The following is a 15,050-nucleotide window of genomic DNA, read 5'->3' on the forward strand; positions in this document are numbered from 1 at the left end:
GCTGCCTCCGGGGGACCCCCGCCCAAGGCCTACCCTTACTCCGCCACAGCTCAGAAGCTCCCCACCACCCCCCGTGCTACCGCATGCCCTTAGGGACGACCACAATGACGAACTTGACGACAGAGACCGCTAGTCCCACACTGAAGGTGATCTTGGTGAACGTGCAGGGACTGAACCTCCCTGAGAAGCGGGCCCAACTCCTCCTGGCCATGCATCGAGCCCGGGCCGACGTAGTGTTTGTGCAGGAAACGCATTTTAAATCAGGAGCCACACCCAAACTGCACAATTTTCATTTTCCGCTAGTCCACCACGCCACAAACTCCCATGCCAAGATGAAGGGGGTCTCCATACTGGTAGCTAGAAAATGCCCTTTTACAGTATCAGAGTCGCTGGCTGACCCGGAGGGTAGGTACCTGTTTTTGAAGGGCTCATACCTGAACCGTACCGTCACATTCGCCAACATATATGCACCAAATACGCGCCAGGTCCCTTTCTTTCGATCCATTTCAGAGGTGCTGACGCCCTTTCAGTCAGGAATGCTGATATTGGGGGGCGACTACAATGTGCCTCTCAACCCAGCACTGGATACGTCCACTGGCACATCATCGACCCCGTACACAGCCCTGAGGAGGATTAAAGCGATCCTCCAGGACCATCTCCTCCACGACACATGGCGAGCCTTAAACCCCACGTGCAGGGACTACACATTCTACTCGGCCCCGCACAACCGATACTCCCGACTCGACTACCTCCTGGTTAGCCAGGAAGATCTACACAAGCTGACAGCTGCAGACATAGAGCCCATGTTCCTCTCGGACCACCACCCGATGTCGGCGACACTGACCCTTCCCCCCTGCCACCCTAGAGCGAGGGTGTGGAGGCTAGATCCGTCCCTACTCACGGACCCGACACTAGCTAAGGAGCTGAAGGAGGCTCTCACGGCGTATTTCCGGGAAAATAATCCAGACGACACGTCCCCGATCGTAAACTGGGAGGCACACAAATGCGTGGTTCGGGGCCTTCTGATAGCCGCGGCCGCTAAACGCAATAAGGAACGACGCAAACACTACAACACTTTACTAGAGAGGATTGCGCGCTTGGAGTCCGTCCACAAACACTCGCTAGCTCTCGCGACACTGCAGGAACTGTGCCAGGCCAGGGCCGAACTCCTGGAGGTTATCGGTAAAAAGATTAAACGTAGCTATGCCCTGGCTAAGAAATCCTTCTACGAACACGGTGACAAAGCAGGCAAAATGCTGGCGAAAGCCCTGCAATCCAAAAGAGCTAAGGCGACCGTCCACTCCCTGACTGACGACCAAGGCCGAAAAGTGCAGTCCTCTCCAGACATTGCTAAGCTATTCGTTAAGTACTACTCTAGCCTGTATAATCTACCCTCCCCGACTGCGCAGAACGTTCGAAACACACGACAAGACCTAATTGCTGACTTCCTGCGCCAGCACGGTCCTACCAAGCTGACGGAGGAGGCTAGGACGGAACTAGACAGGCCCCTAAACGGTGATGAGGTGGGTCTGGCCCTAAAACAACTGAAAGTGGGCAAAAGCCCGGGCCCGGATGGGTTGACCGCAGGGTACTACAAGGCCTACGCCGAGGTCCTCACACCGTTTTTCGTCTCGGCTTTTGCCTCATTCGCCAACACCCACACCCCTCCCCGAGACCTATTGTCCGCCCACATAGTAGTCATTCCCAAGCCAGGCAAGAACTTGACCGTAGTGACCAACTACAGACCCATTTCGCTCCTCAACGTGGACCTTAAGTGGTTCGCTAAGACGATTGCTAACAGGCTCCTCCCGTATCTGCCCAAACTCATAGACCTGGACCAGGCCGGCTTTGTCCCCGGCCGGGAGGCACGGGACAATGCCGTCACGGCTCTAAACATACACCACTGGCTCACCTCCACCGGATCCCAGGGGTTCTTTCTCTCACTCGACGCGGAGAAGGCGTTCGACAGAGTGGCATGGGACTTTATGCGTGCGACCCTCGAAGCCACCAATCTCCCGCCGCTCATGTTGAATTATATAAATATGCTCTACGCGGGCCCCACGGCGAGGGTCAGCGTGAACGGCCACCTGTCGGACGCCTTCTCCATTTCGAACGGGACCCGCCAGGGATGCCCCCTCTATCCCCTGATTTTCGTCCTCACTCTAGAACCCTTCCTACGACGACTCAGGGCGAACCCGACGATCAAAGGGATTGACACGAAAGACCGAACCTACAAACTCGCCGCGTTCGCGGATGACATCCTCCTATTTTTAAGAGATCCCCTCACGACTATCCCTAACCTCCTAAAGGATCTTAAGGATTTTAAATTCCTCTCAAACCTGCAAATTAACATCTCCAAATCGTGCGCTCTGAACGTCTCCCTGCCTCAAACCCTGTGTGACCTGTGTCAGGTAAACTTCCCCTTTAAATGGAGCGCCAGAGCCATGACATATTTGGGGATACAGCTCCCCGCCTCCCTCTCGAACCTATACGCCCTCAACCATCTTTCGCTGCTCCAAACGGTAGTGAAGGACTTGAGGGGATGGTCCTCGAAACACCTGTCTTGGTTCGGTAGGGTGGCGGTGATCAAGATGAATATCCTCCCCCGGTTACTGTACGCCATGCAAGCGATCCCCATCAAGCTCCCCCCGGCGTTCTTTTCATCCTTTAGGTCGGCTTGCACGACCTTCGTGTGGCGAGGCACCCACCCCCGCCTGAGTTATGCCCGGCTCACGGTCCCCAAACTACAAGGTGGCCTGGGCCTCCCAGACCTTCACAAATACTACCTAGCCTGTAGCCTCACCAGAATAGTGGACTGGGCCACCAATGGGACACACAAACAGTGGGTGGGGCTGGAACAATCATTCTCTTCCCTCCCACTGTCCCACCTGCCATGGGTCTCACGGGGCAACACCCCCCCGGCCTGCAGAGACCACCCCCTCATACTCCCATCGCTGCGGGCCTTCCGGGAAGCATGCACCAAACACAAACTATCGGACCAAAGCGGCCCACTGATCCCCCTCAGACTGAACCCTGACTTCCCCCCAGGTATGCACCCTGCCTTTCTGGCAGACGGCTGGCCTCACACCTCGGTACGGGCGGGCCAATTCTTTACCTCAGGTAGACTCCTGCTCCAAGCAGAACTGGCAGCTAAGACCGGCAAAGACGAGTTCACTTTTTGGATCTATCTACAAATCAGACACTTCCTGGACAGAATGGCCCCGAGCCCCCAATGGTCTAGACCCTGCTCCCACTTCGAGAACCTTTGCGCCAGTAAGGGACCACAAAGACACCTTATCTCTATAATCTACGGCTTATTGTTTTCCACGCACTCATCCAAAATACACTGGGCCAACCAACAGTGGGAGAGGGATATCACTCTTGATCTCACGGAGGTGGAATGGGAAGCGGTATACAGACGGCCCACAAGAGCTCGGCAAACGTCCAAACACAGGAGAACGCGTACAAGCTTCTCTCCAGGTGGTATAAGACTCCGCTCAAACTACACAGAATTGATCCCACGCTCCTGAAAATCTGCTGGAGATGCCACCGGGAGACGGGCTCTTTTCTCCACATGTGGTGGACATGCCCATCACTCACCTCCTACTGGACAGAGGTCCACAATCACATTGCACGCATAACAACAGAAACATTAGAGTTTACGCCTGCGCAATATCTCCTCCATCACGCCCAGACGCTCCCGAGGGGCTACAACCGATCATTGGCTATGCACATGGTGAACGCGGCGAGAATGTGTATCCCGATTAGGTGGCTATCCCCACAACCCCCCTCGCTAATCGACTGGTTCCAATGAATCCAAAGAACAATGGAGATGGAAGATCTTATCCACCAAGCCAATGACAACCCTGCTAGGTTCAACAAGACATGGGCTTGTTGGAAACACTTCACTATGACTGCCGACTGCAGGACAGCCTGACCTTAACGACTCTGACCTTGAAATCCAGCCTCCTCATCCCCTGCTGAGCTGTGGCGGGCTGCATGTCACCTCCAATCCACACCCCCCCACTGTCTGCTCCCTCCCCCACCGACCCAATTCCCTACCTCTTTACCTTTAAGAGTTAAGGTTAGGGCGATACGCCTAGAAACTCATCATACATGTAGGTGTTCACCCTTGGTTGGCCTTCCACCACTGCCCTTGATAGGCCCTAGAGCTAGTTATAGGGATTATTGTACTTTCTTTCCCTGGAAGCTCTACCCAAGGCTTAGGTTACGCCGCGTTGATTACGCATTCGGCGCTTCATCGCCTCCAGCCGTAACCCACACTCATAAGTTTATGGGACTGATTGTTGAGGCTCCAGGTGATGGTTAACACATTCGACTTATGGACTGCCGCTATGTGATGCTTACCTATGTCCCATATGTGTAATGGTCATCGGCTGCGCCCGCAGGCACCCACTATATGTCTCTATGAATACTGCTATGCCATATGTCTTGTTACCTGTTACTGCTGAAGAGTTAATAAACACATTTTGGAACAAAAAAAAAAAAAGATTTGGAGGAGTAGTAGAGTGTAGTAGTTGTGTGTTTTTTCTGATTGTATTTTCTGTTTGTTTTTTCCGTGTTTGTTTTTTGCTGATTGATTTTTTTCAGAGTTTTTTTTCTGTTTGTTTTTTCGGAGTTTGTTTTTGAATTTGTAGTAGCTGTCTGCTTGTGTGGTTTGATTTTTGTGTTTGTTTGTTGTGTGAGTATTTGTGTTTGTTTGTTGTGTTTGTTTTTTGTTGGTGCTGAGTGGTGTGTATTATGGCACCAAAGCGCAGGAAGCTCAATTTTTCGAGCATCGAGAAACAGATTCTTGCTAGGGCCATCACCCAATATGGGCTTTATTTACATGGCCCTGAGAGCCGGAACACCCCCCCGGCCAGGAGGAAGGCGATCATCCAGAAAATTACGGATCAGATCAATGCGGCGGGGGGGGGGGGACGAGGACCCCCGGTGGTATACAAAAGAAGATCAACGATCTTAAGAGCCTGGTCCGTGAGAAGATGGCCAAGATCAATGCCCATGCCAGGGGCACTGGAGGAGGCGCACCCTGCCCCATCAGGCTGAGTGAGGAGGAATGGGCAGTGGCCCGGTGTTTCCACCCACAGCAGGTGGTGGGCTTGCCTGGCTATCAATCTGATTCTCCTGTGAGGACAGGTAATTTTTGGCTTTTTCTATCTGGTGATTAGCATGTGTGGGTGGGGGAAGGGAAGATGTGCCAAGTGTGTGGATCCTCCAACCTGTGATTGTTTTGTGTCCTCCACAGATGGCGAGGAGATTGCTGGCCCATCAGGCCAGGAGGTTGCTGGGCCATCAGGCCAGGAGGTTGCTGGGCCATCAGGCCAGGCTGCTGCACCATCCCCAGGACAAGAGGCTGCTGAGGAGTCCCAAGAAGGGCAGGAGTCCCCAGGGGAGGGGAGTGGCCACACCTCCCCTCATGAGGAGGTTGAGGGGGAGGGGGATGAGGGGGTGGAGGCTGAAGATATGGACATTGCCAGGCAAGTCCTTTTGGCATTGGATTTGTTGACCCTTGAGGCTACCCCTGAGGCTGGCAGCAGTCAGGCCACCATCAGGGGTAGCCCCTCCCACTCCTCCCCCAACTTGCCTCAACCCACAAGGGTCCCTCTCTCCCCTCCTCCCAGGCCACAAGCCTCAGCGGCAGGCAGGATGGCGACCCATGAGACCAGGGGGTGGCCGAGCGTCTGCCGGTCAATCTGCAGAGGGACAATGCCCGGCAGACCCGTAATCTGGCTCAGATCAAAGAGACTCTGAGCCAGATGGAGGCCAGCCTGGGTTCAATTAAGGAGTCACTCACTGATGTGGCCACAAACTCCTTGGCGGTCATCACATGCATTTGTGACCTGCAGACCGCCATAACAGGCGTGGCCCAGGAGGTGAGTTCCCTGACCCAGGCGGTCCAGGACAATACCCGGGTTGGCCAGGCCAATACGGCTGCCCTCACAATCTGTCTGACCAGGATAGCAGTGGCCTTGGAGGGCAGGCCAGCAAGAGGACAGTCACCAGGGGAGGCTACTCCTCCCCCTGCTCACCCACCCCCCTAGGATGATCCTCCTTCCCCTGCAGACACCCCCCCAGGATGATCCTCCTTCCCCTGCTCACACCCCCCCCCCCCAGGAGGCTCCTCTGGTTGGCCGTGGCCGTGCCCGTGGGCGGCCCAGGCATAGCTTACGCCGCCGCCGTTAATTTTGCAGGGTACTTTTTATTTTTATTTATTTTTTTGGTATACTGTACTTATGATTTGTTTAATGTGTGTGAATGATGTGTGAATGTGGGGGTGGCATTCCTGATTAAATAAGGGTGTCACCCTCAGTTTTGGTGGAGTAGGGATCCCCAGGACCAGGGAGAAGTGATCCCAGGTCCATGTGAATGGTGTATGAATGCACAGTGACATAATTGGAGCCGTGGCGGGGCGTTACTGCTCCCAAGAACCATTGGGGGGGGGTACTTGGATCTAATACAATAGATGTGCATGTGATGTGTCTGTGCTAGGGACCACAGTGGGTGTGCATTCATGCATTCTCATTGTGACATGTTTAATGTGTGTGTTTACTGTGCAAAGATGCCTTCTGTGAGGCGTCTCCTGGCTGCTGTTCCCTTAGAATAGGGGGTACCCTGGGTTAGGGGGGGATTGTCTGGTTCGGGAGTCAGGTCATCACGTATGTCAATCTCCAGGCCCCTTCTCACTGCGAAGTTGTGCAGAATGCAACATGCCCCGATGATCTGGCACACAAAGTTTGGGGAATACAACAGGGTACCCCCAGACTTATGCAGGCATCGGAAACGGGACTTCAGGGTGCCAAATGTGCGTTCCACCACTCCACGGGTAAGTATGTATGCAGCATTGTAGTTTTCCTCTCCTGGGGTTTGGGGTTTCCGGTATGGAGTCATAAGATGGGGTCCCAGTGCATATGCAGAGTCACCTGGAAGGGAAAAGACAGGAGGATGTTAGTCATGCATGTGCCCTTCGTGATGTCTGCATCATGGGGGGGGGACAGTCATACCTGACACCAATGTCACTCACCAACCAGCCAGCTGTCCCCGTACACGTTCTGTTCCAATTCTCTGGAGATGTTTCTCTGACGGAATATGTAGCTGTCATGGCTGGATCCTGGGAATTTGGCACAGACGTGCCATATGAGGCATTGGGCATCCACTATCACCTGTACATTGATTGAATGCCAATGCTTCCTTTTGCGGTACATGTGCTCTGTCTCATGGGGGGGCTGTAGTGCCACATGTGTGCAATCAATGACCCCGATGGTGCGTGGGAATCCTGCAATTTGGAAAAAATCGGTGTTGTGTTCATTCGCTGGACCTCCTGGGAGGGTTTGATGAATTGATTGGCCATGCGTCTGAGGATTGCAGGGACAACCTGGTGCACACATCTGCTAATGGAGGATTGTGACATCCCAGCCACACCTCCACTTGTGCGCTGAAAAGAGCCAGTGGCAAGGAAATGCAGTGTTGCCATTACCTTGATCAGTGGCTGCACTGCATGTAAGCGTTGTGTTGGGCTGGTGAGATCATTCTGCAGGATTGTGGTTAATTCCAGGATGCCTTCACGGTTGAATCGAAAGTTGCGATACACCTCAGAAGCAGCCATGCCAAACACATCTAGGCGTCTGCGGTATACCCTCTCCTGTGCCCTCCTCCTCCGTTCCCTCCTCCTTCGGGAAGTGTAACTTCCCGCCGGGAAACTAACAGAAGCGCACAGGGCGTAATCTACGCCGCACACACTTAATTTTGTGGATCGCCTTATCTCCCTCATTTGCATCTTTGCCTATCAAAACAGCAGCGTGTCTAGCGTATTTTGCGTGCAAAGAAGCGCCGGTGTAATTATTTTAGGTAGGACGGAAAAAACGGAATTTCAAGCGTATCTCGTTTTGAGCATCAGGCGCAAAAATACGCGCGGCGCAAATTTCAATTACGCCGCGCATCTCGAGTTAAAGGGTCACTAAAGGAATTTTTTTTTTTAGCTAAATAGCTTCCTTTACCTTGCTGCAGTCCTGGTTTCATGTCCTCAGTGTTCGTTTTTGCTTTGATGTTGCTGTAAATCCTCTCTGTTTTGGACACTTCCTGGTTGCCTGTTTCCTGATAACCACAGTACTGGGAGATTTCTCACGGTGGTCACTAATCAAGGAGGTGTGATTACTGTGTGTAAAACGAAACTGGATTGGTGCTGAGGAGTTTTAGACAAAGTATCACTGCTCTCTATTGGCTGACTGCCCTCTAGTGGCTCTCTGTACATCAGAGAACCAGCAAACAACAGCAAAAACGAAACTACACTGCAGGCACATTATATGATTGTTTTTTTATCAATTTTTAATCATTTTTAAAAGGAATCAGTTAACTATTATGTCTCTATGCCCTGTAAACAGTCATTTCAGCTAAAAAAAAAAATTCCTTTAATGACCCTTTAAGTCGGCGCATCTGCTTTGTGAATCTGGCCCAATGTTTTTTCTTTTTAATCTGAATTATATGTGATGGATCAGAACACAATAGTCTAAGTTGGTAAAATAAAAAAATAAAAATAAATACATATAACTATTTTTCAGGAAAAAAAAATGATAATTGGTATGTGCGTATGTATTCACCCCCTTTGTTATGAAGCCCATAAAAAGCTCTGGTGCAACCAATTACCTTCAGAAGTCACATGATTAGTGAAATGATGTCCACCTGTGTGCAATCTAAGTGTCACATGATCTGTCATTACATAGACACACCTTTTTGAAATGCCCCAGTGGCTGCAACACCTAAGCAAAAGGCACCACTAACCAAACACTGCCATGAAGACCAAGGAACTCTCCAAACAAGTAAGGGACAATGTTGTCGAAAAGTACAAGTCAGGGATATGTTATAAAAAAAATATCAAAATCTTTGATGATCCATAGGAGCACCATCAAATCTATCATAAGCCAAATGGAAAGAACATGGCACAACAGAAAACCTGCCAAGAGACTGCCGCAAACCAAAACTCATGAACTGGGCAAGGAGGACATTAATCAGAGAGGCAACACAGAGACCTAAGGTAACCCTGGAGGAGCTGCAGAGTTCTACAGCAGAGACTGGAGTATCTGTACATAGGACAAGAATAAGCCGTACGCTACATAGAGTTGGGCTTTATGGCCGAGTGGACAGAAGAAAGCCATTACTTTCAGCAAAGAACAAAATGGCATGTTTTGAGTTTACGAAAAGGCATGTGGGAGATTCCAAAAATGTATGGAGGAAGGTGCTCTGGTCGGGACTGGGAAAATGGTCAGAGTTGAGGGAAAGATGGATAGTGCTAAATACAGGGATATTCTTGAGAAAAACCTGTAGCACTCTGTGTGTGATTTGAGGGTAGGATGGAGGTTCACCTTGCAGCAGGACAATGACCCCAAACTAGACATGTGCAATTTGATTTGTTTCTAATTAGTTTTTTTACGAAAATTCGGAAATTCTTTAATTCCGAATTTTCGAATTTTCTAATTTTTTATTTACGAATTTTCGGACTTCCGAAAATTTTGAATTTTCGAATTATCGTATTTCCGAAAATTCGAATTTATGAATTTTCGTATTTCCAATTTTTTCGAATTTTAGATTTTAGAATTTTCGAAATTTCGAATTTTTCAACTTTTCAATTTTCTAATTTTTCTAATTTTTCAAATTTTCAAATTTTTCAATTTTTCAATTTTTCACTTTTCCAATTTCGAATTTTTCAATTTCAAATTTTTCAAATTTCAAATTTTCGAAATTTCAAATTTGGAATTTTTCAATTTTCGAATTTTTCAATTTTTCAATTTTAGAATTTTCGTATTTCCGAAATTCGAAAATTCGAAAATTGAAAAATTCGAAATTCGAAGTTTCAAATTTTCGTATTTATGAATTTCGAAAATTCAAAATTGAAAAATTCGAAAATTGAAAATTGAAGCGCTTCCTAATGACGTAATACACAAAACGTATGTCGAATGGTGTGTTCAGGTTGATGTGCAGTATTCGTTTTCTACCACATATAACACTTAGCTTTTAAGCCAAAAATAAAAATGTTGGTCTCATGTGACCAGAGCACCTTCCTCCACATGTTTGCTGTGTCCCCCACAGTTTCTTACAAACTGCAACTTCTTATGGCTTTTCTTTCAACAATGGCTTTCTTCTTGCCACTCTTCCATAAAGGCAAGATTTGTGAAGTACACAACTAATAGTTGTCCTGTGGACAGATTCTCCCACCGGAGCTGTGGATCTCTGCAGCTAGCTCATCCAGAGTTACCATGGGCTTCTTGGATGTTTCTCTGATGAATGCTCTCTTTAGCCAGCCTGTCAGTTTAGGTGGAGGGCCATGTTTGGTATATTTGCAGAGACCTTTTGCTTTACTGCTGACAAGCCAAAGTGAGGAAAGAAGATGGCAGGGTGCAAGAAGATTGCATCACAGGAAGAAGATCAAATCAGTTGGAAAACTATGGGAAACCAGAAGGCAAGCCAGAGGGGTACAATGTACCCCCACTCATTCACATAGGGAGGCAAGATCTTGGGGCCCCCTTGTTGCATTATGTGCCTGACTTCCTGTATAATGTCCCTGGCTTGTCTACCATTGTGCTTGTCTTCTGCCTGTCCTGACCTCGGACCTTATACTCTGCAATGGAGTGGTCTCTGCATTTTTCATCTGGGCATACCTGGGGGCTGCGACCTGGTTCCAGCTTGCTGCAAGTCCATCCCCACCATCAGGAGCTCTAGTGAAGAAGCAGGCTGGGGCTTAGACTCCCTACTCTGAGGAACCCTGAGTTGGCAATCTACAAGGTCTCACTACCATTGAAACCTGACACTAACTTCTATATATTTTTTTTCAGATCATGGAAGTGAACCATTACAGCATCATAATCTTGGTTCTTGGACTTGGCAACGAAAAAAAAAGAGACTTGTGAGAAAAAAGGCAAAAAAGGTTACATTTATATTTTTACCTGGTTGAAGTCATCTTTTTCTCATCATCTTTGATCACAAGATCTCATATGCATAATAGTAAAAAATACTCTTTTTTTTTTTAGATTCGTTTAACGTGAAAGTGCAGCCAAGTTATGATCATTCAGATGTCTACATATAGCTGGATTCAGGTAGCTTTACATCGGCGTATCAGTAGATACGCCGACGTAACTCTGAATCTACGCCGTCGTAAGTTTAAGTGTATGCTCAAACTGAGATACACTTAAACCTATCTAAGATACGACGGCCTGCGCCGTCGTATCTTAGGGTGCAATATTTACGCTGGCCGCTAGGTGGCGCTTCCGTTGAGTTCAGCGTAGACTAGATACGCTGATTCACGAACGTACGTGCGCCCGTCGCAGTAAAGATACGCCGTTTACGTAAGGCGTTTTCAGGTGTAAAGTTAGTCGAACAAATAGCTGGCCTAGTCAATGTTAAGTATGGCCGTCGTTCCCACATCGAAATGTGAAAATTTTACGTTGTTTGCGTAAGTCGTCCGTGAATGGGGCTGGACGTAACTTACATTCACGTCGAAACCAATACGTCCTTGCGGCATACTTTGGAGCAATGCACACTGGGATATGTACACGGACGGCGCATGCGCCGTTCGTAAAAAACAACAATCACGTCGGGTCACCAAACATTTACATAAAACACGCCCCCCCATCCTCATTTGAATTAGGCGCGCTTACGCCGGCCCCATTTACGCTACGCCGCCGTAAGTTAGGAGGCGAGGCCTAGATTCACAAAAGAGATACGACTGAGTATCTCAGATACTCCGTCGTATCTCTCAGAGTATCTATGCGACTGATTCAGAGAATCAGTTACGCATAGATAGCCCTTAGATCCGACAGGTGTAATTGTTTTACACTGTCGGATCTTAAGATGCAATACCGCGGCCACCGCTGGGGGGAGTTCACGTCGTAAACCAGCGTCGGGTATGCAAATTAGGAGTTACGGCGATCCACAACGGTTTTTCGCGTTCGCTACATCGCTGCTAGTCTAGTTTCCGTCGCAAAGTTAGTCGTCATTTTTGGTGCCCTAACTTTACACAGCACACGTACAGTATGTGCTGTAAAAAGTATGGCCGTCGTTCCCGCGTCGAAAATGTAAATTTTTTTCCTTCTTGCGTAAGATGTCCGGGAATACGGAAGTACGCTACGCACGTCGCCGTTCGAAAGAATGACATCACTTCGCGCAAAGCACGGCGGGAAATTCAAAAGGGAGCAAGCGCAGTAGGTCCGGCGCGGGAGCGTGCCTAATTTAAATGGCACACGCCCCTTTCAATTACGTGGCTTACGCCGGAGGCCGCCGGCGTAGGTTTTAATTGCATGTGCTTTGTGAATCAGGCACTTGCGATGAAAACTTGCGGCGGTGTAACGTATCTACGATACGTTACGCCGCCGCACTTCTACTTGAATCTGGCCCCAAGTGCTTTGTGAATACATGAATGAATGAATGAAGAACTTATATAGCGCGGCACATGCGAACTAAATCGCCTCTGGGCGCTTGTTGTTCCTGTCTCTTTTGGTATCAAAAGAGATACGTTTTGATCTTTCTCCTGAATGCTAAATGGTTTTCCTCCAACTGACTGCTGGTTGGTAAAGCGTTCCATAGTCTGGGACCTTGGACCGCGAATCTTCTTTCTCCTTTGGACTTGTAATTGGCTTTTGGGATTTGGAGCAGGTTTTGGTTGGTGGATCGCAGAATGCGATTGGAGTTGTGAGCTTTTATTTTATCGCATAGATAATGGGGGGCCTTCCCATGAATACATCTATGCGTTAGACAGAGTGCTTTAAAAGCAATTCTGTCTTTTACTGGCAACCAATACAGTACTTGCCTCTCTGACTTAAGGCGGCGTAGAGTAAATACGATACGCTAAGCCGCCTTAAAGATGCGGCGCCCTACCTGAATCTAGCTAATAGTCTTAATAATCACAAAATGTGCTTTGAAACAAATCATCACTTATCTTTGTAGCTGCAATCATTGTGGAGCAATTCATCATCAAAGCTTCCAGCAGAAGCTCTGAAATCCTAATCTGAATTTGCATTGCCTGTTCCTGCCTCCTATTGGCTTGGCAGCCTTCCAACCATCTATTATCGTATGTAAACACAGAACCGGTGCACAGCAAGAGGGGAGCTGAGTAAGTAAACAATCGACTTGGACAACTGTTTCTGAGGTTATGGTATATAAAGTGGGCGGGGGGAGGGTTGGTTGGGACTTTAAATGAGGTAATGGGTCAATTACCTCCATCCCTAATTAGGTATAGAAAAGAGAAACAAGTGCGGGACTTTAAATGAAGCATGTGCGGGAAACTGTTTGCAATAAATGGGGGGAATGAATCAAAGATAATAAATCTGGAATAGGTTTAAATATTTTATTACTTTCACATAATGCACCGTCCATGACTATATTGCACTATTGAAGAAATAGATAAACATATATGTTTCACAGATTAGTTGGGGGACAAGGTACGTGGGCAGTGACCCAAATATATAAATGCAATGAGTACAGCGAGCTGTACTATATTATTGAGACATAAAATAGATATCACATATTAAAATGGAAATTACATCGCATGACACTGCAGTGATAATACATTAATGCATGAGGTATAGAGCTCTACGCGTTTCGCGACTGGTGGTCGCTCATCAGGAGCAGGCATGCATTACATTGGTTATCTGGAACGACATAAGCACATAGCTGGTTAAACGGGGCATCCAACATTTGTGGGGGCTGAGGACTCATCAATAAGCCCCAGATGGTACTCACCAGGTTGCCGATTGCCTCCGGCACTAGAGTGAAGCTCCGGATGGACCCCAGGATTGGGGTGGTCACTGCCGGGGACTAGGGCTGGAGAATGAGGGGTGCAGGGCCCGTCAGGAGAGCGCACCCAGGTGGCACAGGCATGAGGCATAGTGTATTGAATGCACTGTGGTCGGTAAGGAATGATGGCTGTATTGGAAATAAATGAAGAATGTATTATGTTTGAATGGGATATGGAGATATGATGAAAAGGAAAAGGGGGGAGGAAAACAAGCAAAGGAGAAGGGAAAAAGAAAAAAGGAAAGAGAAAAAAAAAAGGGAGAAAAAAGGGGGATGGGGAAGAAAGACAAGGAGAAATGGCAATATAAAGAGAGTAAAGTGAGGTGAAGGTACTGGGTGTGGTGAGGTATAGGAGAGAGGAAGAGGATCACCTGTGAGTTCCGAGTGTGCTGCATGGAGTGATGACATGTGAAGAGCCAAATGCCTGTACCTGCCATAGGTTACACCCTCTTATAGGGACCACCCCCCAATGTTACCCGCCCAGAGACACGCATACGAGGGGGAGGAGAAGGGAGGCGTCTGCATTGGTGCGGGGTAACCGCCCAATGATGCGGCGCCGTTTGACTCCTGTAACCCCTCGTGGATGGTATACCAATACACCGCACGGAGACCTAGTTCCGTGTCAGGTGATGGAGGCGTGACATCGACACGCACTGCCCGCCCATCCGTCCGTGCGTCTTCGGAGCACAGGACGGAGAGCGTGTGCAGTGAGTGTTGCTGCCCCCGGATAAGACCACACCCCACAGGGGGCCGGAGGTGCCAACACCCTTAGCCAGACAGCGCCAGGGAACCTGTGAACAGATGTGGAATGGCCCAAAATACCCAGCCGTACTCAAAATGTGACAGATACTAATGAAACAGTTGTAAGCACATTGCTGCTAGCACTTAGAAAAACAACAATAATGCAGTACTGGATATTAACACAAAATAGACAAAAATGTAGTCCCGTAAAATACATGCTTCCATCCCTAGTTATGGTATATAAAGTGGGCGGGGGGAGGGTTGGTTGGGACTTTAAATGAGGTAATGGGTCAATTACCTCCATCCCTAATTAGGTATAGAAAAGAGTAACAAGTGCGGGACTTTAAATGAAGCATGTGCGGGAAACTGTTTGCAATAAATGGGGGGAATGAATCAAAGATAATAAATCTGGAATAGGTTTAAATATTTTATTACTTTCACATAATGCACCGTCCATGACTATATTGCACTATTGAAGAAATAGATAAACATATATGTTTCACAGATTA

General features: G+C 48.4%; 1 long non-coding RNA gene across 1 annotated transcript; it reads right to left on the reverse strand.

Moving 5' to 3' along the window:
- Positions 1 to 13,615: 13,615 nt before the first annotated feature.
- LOC120930984 lies at positions 13,616 to 14,521 on the reverse strand. Its single transcript, XR_005747793.1, has 3 exons — positions 14,172 to 14,521; positions 13,747 to 13,929; positions 13,616 to 13,655 (listed from the first exon to the last, which is right to left on the reverse strand). It is a non-coding gene; the product is annotated as an uncharacterized LOC120930984 (long non-coding RNA).
- Positions 14,522 to 15,050: the final 529 nt, after the last annotated feature.

The sequence above is a fragment of the Rana temporaria genome, chromosome 3, assembly GCF_905171775.1.
Source record: "Rana temporaria chromosome 3, aRanTem1.1, whole genome shotgun sequence".
NCBI lineage: Eukaryota > Metazoa > Chordata > Amphibia > Anura > Ranidae > Rana > Rana temporaria.